Source organism: Plecotus auritus (assembly GCF_963455305.1).
Source record: "Plecotus auritus genome assembly, chromosome: 8".
Classification (NCBI taxonomy): domain Eukaryota; kingdom Metazoa; phylum Chordata; class Mammalia; order Chiroptera; family Vespertilionidae; genus Plecotus; species Plecotus auritus.
The window spans coordinates 159,081,689-159,093,535 of NC_137782.1; positions in this window are offsets into that span (position 1 = coordinate 159,081,689).

An 11,847-nucleotide genomic window follows, 5' to 3' on the forward strand; every position below is an offset into this window, starting at 1 on the left:
GGTCTTAGGCGACGCTGCTAGCAGTTCTCAACCTGTGGGTCGCAACCATCGGAAAACACAGATATTTACATTACGATTCATTAACAGTAGCAAAATTACAGTTATGAAGTAGCAACGAAAATAATTTTATGGTTGGGGGTCATCACAACATGAGGAACTGTATTAAAGGGTCGCGGCATTAAAAAGGCTGAGAACCACTCTAGGCAAACTATAGGCCTCGCCCTTCTCCCATCCCCCACTGCTGCTTCAAGCTCGCTCAGCACTGGCCTTGGAGTCTCCTAAGCTGTCCTGGGTTCACACACAAAACACCCCCCCACCCCTTCACCCCCGCCCCGCCACCCGGGCCTTGGCTGGAAGATGATGCTCCGTGTATACTTTTTGAATGAATAAATGAATGAATGAATGAATGAATGAATGCATTTTTACACTGTAATTAGAAAATACTCATATTACTTTGAGACCAAATCCATCTGCTCAAAATTGTGCATAATTCTCTATAGAACCTAACCATCCTGCTCTTCACTTTACCATATTATCCCAACCCAGCAAGCTGACTACCAGTCCTATTTTCCACTCCTCACTGCCAACTGCTTCCTCCAGTTTTAATCCAACCGTTACCGTCTCTAGGTCATAAATCTGGGAGGCCTGAGTTTCTGAGCTCATTGCATTTCCTTTCCTGAGGCATCACTGCCTTTATCACATACGTCATTAAACATCGCCATGATTCACTGACAGATATTTGCTCAGCCTTTTGGCCAGTCTTGGGATTGCTTATACCCTTCATGTATACAAAGCCTTTAGATAAGGTTTCCCTTTGATGACTTCCTGCGAACACAGAGGCAACCACAGCAGAGTGGGAATTTGCCTGAGGAAGGAGGGTCTGGAATTCTTGCAGCAGGATTTATCTGACTGGCACAGCAGAGGGAGGGAGGTAAACAAACAATGACAACAAAAAACACTTTGGGGAGCACATTTTAAAAAACGGTAGGGAAATTTCCAATCGTTTTTCATGTTTTAATTAAACAAGGAGTGTTTATTCTCAGGGCTCGTCTTTGTGATCGCCATTCTTATGAGTAAAAGGCTGTAGAGATCCATTTAAGCTAAAACTCAAATGGAAGGCCCCGTGGAGGGGAGGGGTCAGAACTGAGAGGTGGGTGCTGTTCCCTTCATATAAACATAGGAGGTCAGAAGCTCAACAAGGCTTCTTGGCAGGTGGAGTTAAAAACATGCAGTAAGAAATCAATCCAGGGAACATGGGTTCAAACAGCTGAAAAATGCCAATCTAAATGGTGAGGCTTCGATAGGTATTTAAATGCTGATACATTATTTTTAAACATATATTCTACTGGTCAGAATAACTACATTATTTTATTGAAGAATGGTTTTGTTTCCTATTCCAAAATAAGAAAAGCAGGACACCTGTGTGCTTTCTTTTTACTTTATAAGATATTTACATTTAAAAAGCAATAATGCACATTCTAGCAAGTCAAACAATACAGAGATACATAACGAAAAAAATGTAAGCCCTCCTTCCCATGCATTCCCATCTTGCTGAGATAATACACACCCATGAGAAATGTATCTCATTATATTTTCCCATTTTAAAAAGTAATCCCATTTTAAAAAGTAATCTATAATTAGATTTCCCCCCTTAACAATGTATCATGGCGACACATATTGGTTCCAAGGTCAGTAATATAGATTTAATTTATTCTTTGTAATAGTTGTAGTAATTACATTCAAGATGCTCCCAGTGTTTTTCCTCTATAAATAGAGTTGCACTAAACATCCTTACACTTGTAGCTTTAGTTTCTAGTGCTCTCATATCCATAGTATAGATCTCCAAAACTGGGATTATTAGAACTGCAAAGTGATTCATTTACTACACTTTCTCAGTTATTTTCCCAAAACTAAACTGAGGGCAATACAAGGGGTGATGGCCTTAAAAAGACTGATAAATGTCCATTTAGAGGATCAAGGTTATGAGAGGCACTAAAAATTCATTTCAGAATCATATCCCACTAGGTATATTAACTAAATTGTGTTAAATCTTGCTTGCTTTTTATATGAAATTAATATTTTTCAAAATCAAGGCATCTTAAGCCAAACTGATTAAAATTTGTCAAAGTTAAAAGTGGAACTATCTCCCCCCAGCTAATCCTTATGATCTGCACACACCAAAAATTCCATACACTCTAAAGGCCGTTCCAGTTGTAGATTCTATTGCTAATTCATTTTAAAAAAATGCATGAGCCCATGTGAACCGTTATGTTATGAGAACAAAATGGTAATGTTGCACTAAAAATATTTTATTGCACTTTCAAAGCACGCAATGGTGCTGGTGCAAAAAGGGTCGGTCCCAGCCTCGCTTGTTTTTATCTGTTTCTGGACTGTGGACTTTCTCTTCCACATGGCATCTCAGTGGAGCAAGCATGGGGGCCACAGTCCAAACCCAGGGATAAAGAGCACCCCGTGTCTACAGCCACACTCCTCCTGGCCTGGAGTGTTTATCTAAAATCACCTCTTCTAAATTATGTTTTCACCATGTCCTTTGGTTTGAAACTTGAGAGTGAGAGACTGGACTATATGTGTCTATACTTTTAACATATATATTCCACATTAGCTAATAGGGCTGAACCAGCCAACACACTCCAAGACACAAATGACAGAGCACAGGGTTCCCTGCCTGAAGAAAAAAATAATATGTTATGCCCACCAGACATTCAAGGAAATTTGTTCACATTATCAAAGCCTTCATTGTTTTAGAAAGCCCCCGTTGCCGGATTGCGAGAAATGTGTGCACCCCCGAATGCATTAAAAGTGGCAGTCAACCACCCAAAATTCAACTCAGATTATTCAAGAACACATTTGTTAAGTAAAATAAACAGTCCAGTGTTGGACCCAACTTACTGGCCCAGGTGGTCTGTGTCTTTTCCTTCGGAACAAAAACGTGGGCAAGCAACTCCTAGCTGCCTGGGATAGTGACCATGGGTTTCACAACCTCCCAGGGCGCTTAAAAGCAATAGCTAAAAATAGCCCGAGCTCTCATGTCAATGTCCTCAGCGTAAGGGCCAGGTGAAAAGTGCCCGAAATAGGCCCCCTGCATTCTAATTCCATAGGACTGCTCTTAGCTGAAAACCCCCCGTCACGCTCCCGACAGTTCCAACATGGATCACCTTTTTCTTTTCTAACCGTTTCCCAAATTAGAAGGAGAGGCAGTGTGGTGAGTGGTATGGATGTTGGCACGTTGGAGAACCGGGAAATTAGGATTCTCATTCCATAATCAGTCATTCATGAGTGAAGTCACTGAAGCCTGCAAGTATAAATCCCCTAACTGCAAAAGGCAATGATGATACCAACTCAAAGGGTGGCTGTGTGGGTTGGAAATAATGCACTGCATTTCAGGGTTTTATCCTATAAAAATATTCAATGAGTGCAAAAAGATGTATGCAGGACAAGTTCAAGGTGTCACTCATAGCAACAACAAAAAAGGGAAACACCCTAAAAACAAGGGGAGATTGATAAAAATAATTGCAATGCATTAATTCAATGCTACATGATCACACAGTCATAAAAAAGAGGAACGGGAAGATGACTTTGATGTAATAAGAAAGCAAGCTGCAAAAACACGGCATAAATAATTATTGTTTTAAGCAAAACAAACAATCAAAAAACAACAAAAACCCTACTGTGCATTTATCTCCATTTTTATTACAATCATGTATGTTTTCAAATGCATAGAAAATATCTGCCATCTGTTCAGGGCGGTAATCAACACCCACTCTGAAGAAAAAGGGTGGCAAGGGTTACAAGCCTTGTCTTTTTTACCTACCCATTACGGTATTGAGTACATTCACTTACAATAAACCTGTCTTGTTTTTATAGTTAAAAATTAAGGACAATAAAGAAAGCAATGAGAAATAATTAGCACACTGATCAGTGGGCTTCGATGAAGGGTTATCATAGTTACTTCTGTCCAGAAGCTAGATAACTTAAGTAAAACAAGTTTGCAGAAAACTAGCCAATATTCGTAACATGCAACCATTTATGTGCCTGTGTGAACTGGATTGGTCTTTTTTTTTAAGTGATTATTTATTATCTTGATTGTGGTGATGGCTTCATAGGTGCCTAGGTATGTCAAGACATCAAACTGTATGTATATATTTTTAAAATATATTTTATTGATTTCAGAGAGAAAGGGAGAGGGAGAGAGAGATAGAAACATCATTGATGAGAGAGCATCACTGATCGGCTACCTCCTGCATGCCCTTACTGGGGAACAAGTCTGAAAACCTGGCATGTGTCCTGACCGGGAATTGAACCGTGACCTCCTGGTTCATAGGTCAACGCTCAACCACTGAGCCACGCTGGCTGGGCCAAATGGTATACTTTTAATACGTGCCATTTACTATGTGTCAATTGTATCTCGAGAAAATTGTTAAAAAAACAAGTGGAGCTAAATATTTCAACAGTAATAGCATGAAAGATGGGCGAATGAGATCAGAATTAAAGGTTCCTAAGGTCTTTATATTATTCAGATGTCAAAACGAAGATATTAATAATAGGTGTTGTTAAATCAAATACATATTCGAAGTGTAGCTGCTAAGAGAAAAAAATAGAATACATCACTTCCAAAACACTAGAGGGGAGAAAGTGGAATAAAGAAAACTTGAAAAACTGAGAAGAAGGCAGGAGAGAAGAGAAAAAGAATGACAATAGGAAATAAAATTGACATTATTAATACCTCAATAACAATGATCCGTGTAGATTGAACTCACCATGAAAATGCAAAGACTATCATTACATTGTGGGAGTAAAAGGGGCCACATACTAAACCTGACAAGCTCAGGGGAGACCTGCATGGTGACCTCACACACGCAGAGACCGAAAGTAACCACACAGGGTGATCTGCCATGGACGTCCCTAACTACAAGTGGGTGGTGGTGGGAGTCAGTCCTAGCCCCTTGACAAGGTCAATCTTTGCCATATGCGAGCCTGTCTATTGTCTTCCTGCATCTAAGATAACGTACCTTTAAAATGTCAGAGTGATCTTTTTATCCAGACCCCTCAGGGAAACCTCCTGGCACCAGTGTGTGGCCACAGAGCCCCTCCATGTTATCCTGGTGCCCCATTCCTCTCCCCTTCTCACCTGCGTAAAACAAGTTTGTGTCTCTCCATTTCGCTGAGTATCCCATCTCGGAGATTTCCCTGCTCTGCTTTTCCCCGCCCCCTTCATCTGCCACCAATGGATGTCAGGTGACCTCCTTACATCTCTTCCTTTTGTTCTAACGTATAAAACAGGCTGCGAAACTGCCCTTCTCCATTCTCCGGAGCATTTTCTCGCTCTATTGAGATTTTGCTTCCTGACCATTGTCATCAGTTTGGCTCCCATGTCCACAGGTTGGGACATTTCTTACTTTGACAAAATAACAAGTACATGAATCCATGTTCAGTCAGTTCAGCTCCACAGGTGTAGGGTGTGTATGTGAGTGTGTATATGTACACGCACACACGCACGTGCGCGCGCACAGATAAAAAGATCAGATACCTTTCCCCAAATCAACCTCTTTAACTGCTTTTCTGAAGCCTTGAAATTAACTGAAAGTTCTTTATACCAAAAATAACAAAGGAAACAGACCTGGTGGGGAGGGGGGAGAGGGAGGGAAGAGAACTGGCAAAGAGAAAAAACTTTTCCCCATCATAACCTCAGCAACATGGTAAATGGAACGCATGTGGAGTTGTCCAACAGATGCCCCGTTGGCCCAGAGAAGAGATGAAGCCCTTCCTACCTACAGGGAGGCCCTCCGGTCTGTCCTGACCGCCCAGGTCCTCCCCCCAGGAGAGATCTGAGGGTAGAGAGGCCTGCCCTGCAGGTCAGTCTGGAGCCTCTGAGAAATGGGAGCTAATCCTGCCCAGGCCGCACTGGACAACTCACCCGTTCTCCAACGGGATCTGCAGATCTGCAGGGATGGTTCTCATCAAGCTTATCTGGAAAACAGATGGCAACTTCTTCCCAGAAGTCCATTCTTTAGTCATTTTCCAAAAGGAGGCCATGTGGCTCATCCGGGCCACGTGCGTCTGGCAGCGCTCTCCCGGCCTCTGCTGACTGTGCACGGATGGGGGTCCGTGTGCAGGGAACTGTACGCAAGACCCTGGAAGACTGAACAGTCACGCTGTGCACTGCCTGTAAACGGCATCTCCACAGGCCCCTCCCAGCCCGTTATCTCGGAGCCTGTGATCCCGGCCTGATCACTGGGGTGCTAAAGCAGAAACTGCATCAGATGAAGGATCACAAGGCCAGCTCTGCCTCCATCTAGCCAAAGAATAGTGAGCCCATCACATTACCACTGTGAGTTCCCCTTAATAATCAACAAGAAAGTGGTAATGGCAATATTTGTCTCATGGGGAAAACTACTTTAGAAACCCATAATGTATTGTAGAAATGTAAAGTATGCTCACTTCTTTTTTTTTTCTTTTTTAAATATATTTTATTAATATTTTACAGAGAGGAAGGGAGAGGGATAGAGAGCTAGAAACATCGATGAGAGAGAAACATCGATCAGCTGCCTCCTGCACACCCCCTCCTGGGTATGTGCCCGCAACCAAGGTACATGCCCTTGACCGGAACCGAACCCTGGACCCTTCAGTCCGCAGGCCGACGCTCTATCCACTGAGCCAAACCGGTTTCGGCAGTATGCTCACTTCTTATATTAATCTGTGGATGGACAATTGGGAACACTGAAGCACTCCAAAGGGTTTTTTTTTTTTTAATCCTCACCCAAGAATATATTTCGTCCAATGATTTTTAGAGACAATGGAAGAGAAGGAGGGAAGAAGGGAGGGAGAGAGAAACATCGATGTGAGAGAGATACATAGATTGGTTGCTTTCCACTTGCACCATAATCAGGGCCAGGGTTCGAACCTGTGACCTTTGGTGCCCAGGCAAACACTCTATCTACTGAGCTACACTGGCCAGGGCCAAAGAGATTTATTTTTAAAAGCACAAAATATGGCTCAAGGAATTAAAATGCTAAGAGAAGAAACTCCTGGAAAATTAACTCTAGAGGCAATAATAGCTGAATGGATGAAAGAAATTTCACCAAACATCATGTGATTAAATATATTCGAGGGGGCAGCTGTATAGATAGGTAGATGGTGTTGTAATTTTTCATGGCAAAGAAGAAACAGGGATGTTTGAAAGAAAAAAAGCCCTAAAAGCTAAAGACATCGAAAGAGAATACTGAAGAAGGAAGGGTTAACTGATTGGAGGGATGGGAGTGGTTTCAGATACAGGTCCCAGCCAGGAGAAATTCTAGGAAGGTGATTCAGAAGAGAAAAGTCAGGGGGATACATTATTCTCTTGACCTAGACTCTTGTTCCTCGAGCTACATTCATATCTCAACTCACCTATGTGTCTCTGAATTCCCTTGCTGATTAGTGAAACTAACCATTGCCCTACTCAACCCAAATTTCTTAACCTTGTCCAAAGGCCAGTTAGTGCCTGACCTTGCCACCCCCTCCTCCTTTACTAGCGACTAGAAAGAGCAATGGCAGCAAATGCAGGATCCAACAGTGAATGGCACTCATGAAGCTGTAATTACTGGCTTGGAAAGCACACTCTATGCAAAGGCCAGCGGCACACACCTCCTCCCCCTCCCCCCACTCCCTCCAACCTCCCCAGGCTCCAGGGGAAAATCTGAGCAGGGGTTTCCAACCCTTTTCATCCTTATGGCACCCATAAACCAATTACTAAAATTCTGTGGCACACCAAAAAACGTATTTTTTGCCAATCTGACAAAAAAAAAAAAAATAGGAATGATTTTGATTCATTCACACCAGACAGCTATTGTTGTGCTGTTACCGTTTTTCTATTTGACAACCTAAAGGAAAAGAAGCGTCAGGTACTGCACGTTTTACACATCCTTGTGGCTCACAGGTTGAAAATCGCCGCTGTGGAGCATGACCCAGAGCTGGGTGCCCCCAGCCCTGCCCTTCTTTTCCCCTCAGGAGAGCCGAGCAGCTGTGGCCAGCTTCCTGTCTCAGGAGCAGACACAGTCTCCTGCATTAGAACCTTTCTCTCCGCCTTCCCCTCTTCTGCCCATCTGCCAAGTATCCCAATGCTACTCAGGGAAATCTCACCCTATTTGGCAAACAAAAAAGTTCCTAATTATGGCTACAGACTGCGCAAGTACTGGAGGTATGTCATCCTTAAGGAAAAGGCAAATCCAAAGTTTAGAAGTAAAATGATGCAGAAATGAAAAGTTCTTCTCCACCTAAGAATCACATAGATAAGGCAGTCTCCTTAGAAAAGAATTCATCTGCTTCCTCATTCTCTTCTAGTAACTTTGCTTTCCTACCAACATGAATGGACAAAATAAATCTAATTTATCTTGTATGCTTGTCCTGGCACCAGGTACAGCCCCTGGCACCTCCTAGATCCTCCATCAGAGCTCATTGCTTTGGACACAAGGAGACTGTGGGATGATTCAATATATACTTTTTCTGTTTTGCTTAATTGTCAATATATTATTAATGTAACAATGATTAACATAGTATTAATGTATGGTATATTAATATAGAAACAATATGTTAATAATATTTCACGGTAATAATTTAATAATACAGATTTATAATGAACTAGAGGCCCAGTGCACAAAATTTGTGCACTGGGCGGGGGGAGCGGGAGCCCTCACCCCAGCTGGCACCCTTTCGCAATCCAGGACCTCGGGGAATGTCCGACTGCCGGTTTAGGCCCGATCACAGGCAGTTGGACATCTCCCTCGCAATCTGGTTCTGCTGGCTCCTAACCGCTCACCTGCCTGCTTGCCTCATCACCCCTAACCATTCTGCCTGCCTGCCTAATCACCCCTAACTGCTCGCCTGCCTGCCTGATTGCCCCTAACCGCCTCTGCCTCAGCCCTTGTTGCTGCGGCTTTGTCTGGAAGGACGTCCGGAAGGACGTCTGGAAGAACGTCTGGAAGGTCACTAGGCTGTCCAGTCTAATTAGCATATTATGCTTTTATTATTATAGATTATGATCTCATAAAGAATCATTTAACATAATACATTGTGAATATGTTATAACAATTTTATTGTTAAGTATATGGTATTTTAAGTATACATTCCAGCCACTATTTATGATGTAGTTTCTATGGAAAAAATGAAAAGTGAATTCAGAGGACTAAGAACATTCTTAAAAACAAGTTTTTGGAGCATGACTAATTTGTAAATCATGCAATGCATGGTCATTATTTATATTTTAAATGCCTTTAACTTTTATTTTGATTTTATAATTTCCTAACTTCATAACCAAACCCTGATGGAATAAGATATGAACCTAAATATGATCATTTCAGTTGGCTGCGACTCACAGCCCGCACCTCGGGGTCCTTGGTCCAGGTCTCTGCCATGGGCGGGGCCATAAGAACCTTCCACGTCCTTTAGTTGTATCCACTCCCACCAGTTCTATTTTCGTAGCTCCGTATTTAGCACACAGAGCTATCTTTATCCTCCAGCTGACTGCCACGAGAGTCCCCAGGGCAGAGTAGTTACACAAGATTATTGAGGCATACTTCCGACCCTTCAAACAAGACAATGCAGAGTGCAGAAAAGACATCAGCAAGCGGTCACATTGTTAGAAGTGTGTGAGAGAGAGAATTTTTAAAGATTTCTTTCTTTGTAATAGTTTTTGTGTAATGGTAAGAGCACAATGTCTATATTGCTTCCTGGAAGTTAATTTTAGTCTGTGTAATGTAATCTATTTCTATGCCTACATTCACTTGAAAATGTCATAAAGTTTCTTACAATCATGTAGTCCTGATCTCAAAATTGGGAATCTTTTAAAACTTCTATTATTCTTATCCTCAGTGGAAGAATCCATAGTTACGCGCCTAAATAAGCAGCTGGATTGTTCTAACAGGCTGAGACTCAAAAACTGCCAATCCTTTGCTTGCTTTTCAATTATTCAGCTTAGCTGGATGCCCATGCGAAAGGCCAGCGGAATGTATCATAACGGGAGAGGACTATGAGTCCTGAACAGATAGGAGAATCTCATAGCCTGATCTTCAAATGCTGTTTATGTAACAGGCAGCACTATAGCTCTTCTGTTTAGATTTGAACCATCCAACACAATATCCACTGAGCATCTGAAGCTATTGAGCGCATGAAATGAGGCTTGTGCAAACTGAGATATGTAGTCATCGTAAAACACACACTGGATTTCAGGGACTTGCTGCAGGAGAAATAACGCAAAATATCTCAATTCTCTTTTACATTGATTACATGTTAAAATGACAGTGCTTCAGATATGTTTGGCTAAATAAATTACATTCTTAAAATTAATTTTACCTCTTCTCTTTTATTTTTTAATGTGGCCGCTGGAAAATATAAAATGACATAGGGTGACTCACATATGTGGCTCTCCTTATATTTCTATTGGCCAGCACTGGTCTGGAGGCTTCCACGATAAAGAGCATGACCACTGAGTGGTCCTTAGGATTGGAAGTCAGAGCTGCTGCAGAATTTTACTCCAAATCAGGCTCATAGAGGAGAATATGACTTAGAATAAAGGTCGAAGTAGCCCCTGTATGGCTAGTTCTCCCACCCAAAGAAGTTTAGTGGTCCCCAACAGGACAGTTCAATGTCTTGGACACACGTCAGAGGGAAATGTTACCTAGTGTATGTAATACTGGCCTTACTTAGCACTTTCCTAGTTGATAACACAGCCCTCATCTCCATCTCAGCCCTTATGAACCGTGCTCATGTCACAGCATGGACACTGGAGTGAATCACGGATTCACTTCTTTTGAGGTTTTGTTTTCTGTTCTCTCCTCTGTTGCTGCTAAAACGAAAACTAGGAAACATTTTGCAGGGAATAGAAACGGGAATTTTTTTTAAAGTTTAATGAAAAAATCATACTTTGAAGACTCTACATATGGCCAAAATTTGGCTAGTGATTATTAGAGGAGCTTTATTACTGGGCACGAGCACGGGGGGTTCATATTAACCCTGAATATTAACGTATATCAAAAATTCAGTACCCAATCCCTGATGTGGGCTTACCAGGTAACTGAATTAAAACCATATTGGGGCGGCGGGGGGCGGAGGGGCACTGCTGCCAGCAAAGAATTGTGTAACTGCTGGTAAAAACAACCGTGACTGCAGGAGTAGGCCGAGGACAAAACAATACCACCTTTGTAACGCTCCGGGACTGCTGCAGGAGACTGGCTCCACTGCATTTTCCAGGCCGATATTTGCTGACCATCTCTTCTACCCATAATTGTTTTCTGCCATTCATTTCCTCCAATTGTCAATTATTACTAAAACAATTATGAAAAAGAAAAAAGAGTGTGTGCCTTTGTTTCCTGTCGCCGATGAATACAGTGAAGTCATAGGCCAGGCGAGCGCATCATCATTTTTTCCATTACAATGAATTATGCTGTCACAAACAGGATACAGCTCTCTACCAGGGCAAAGAGGCCGTGAGGGGGGCTGACTGAGCAGAAACGTGATTGGCAGCCATGACAGCAAGAAATTAGAGCACTGGGACTTAGCTGCTTTTAAAAAACAAACTGGTTTTGGTTCCTGACAATAAAAGTAGGACATGCTTATCCTGGAGACAAAGTGAAAAATAAAAATCACCATTACCCCACTGACCAGAGATTCCTGTTGTTAACATTTCATTGTGTGAATTTTTAGTTCTTAACTCTTTTTCATATGTACATATATAATTTTTAAGACGAGATCACACCATGTATATAATGTTTTGCCTTTTCTTTTTCACTCAACATTTATCATGAATAGTTTCCAATGCCATTAACCATTTTAATATAATTTAATGGCCATATA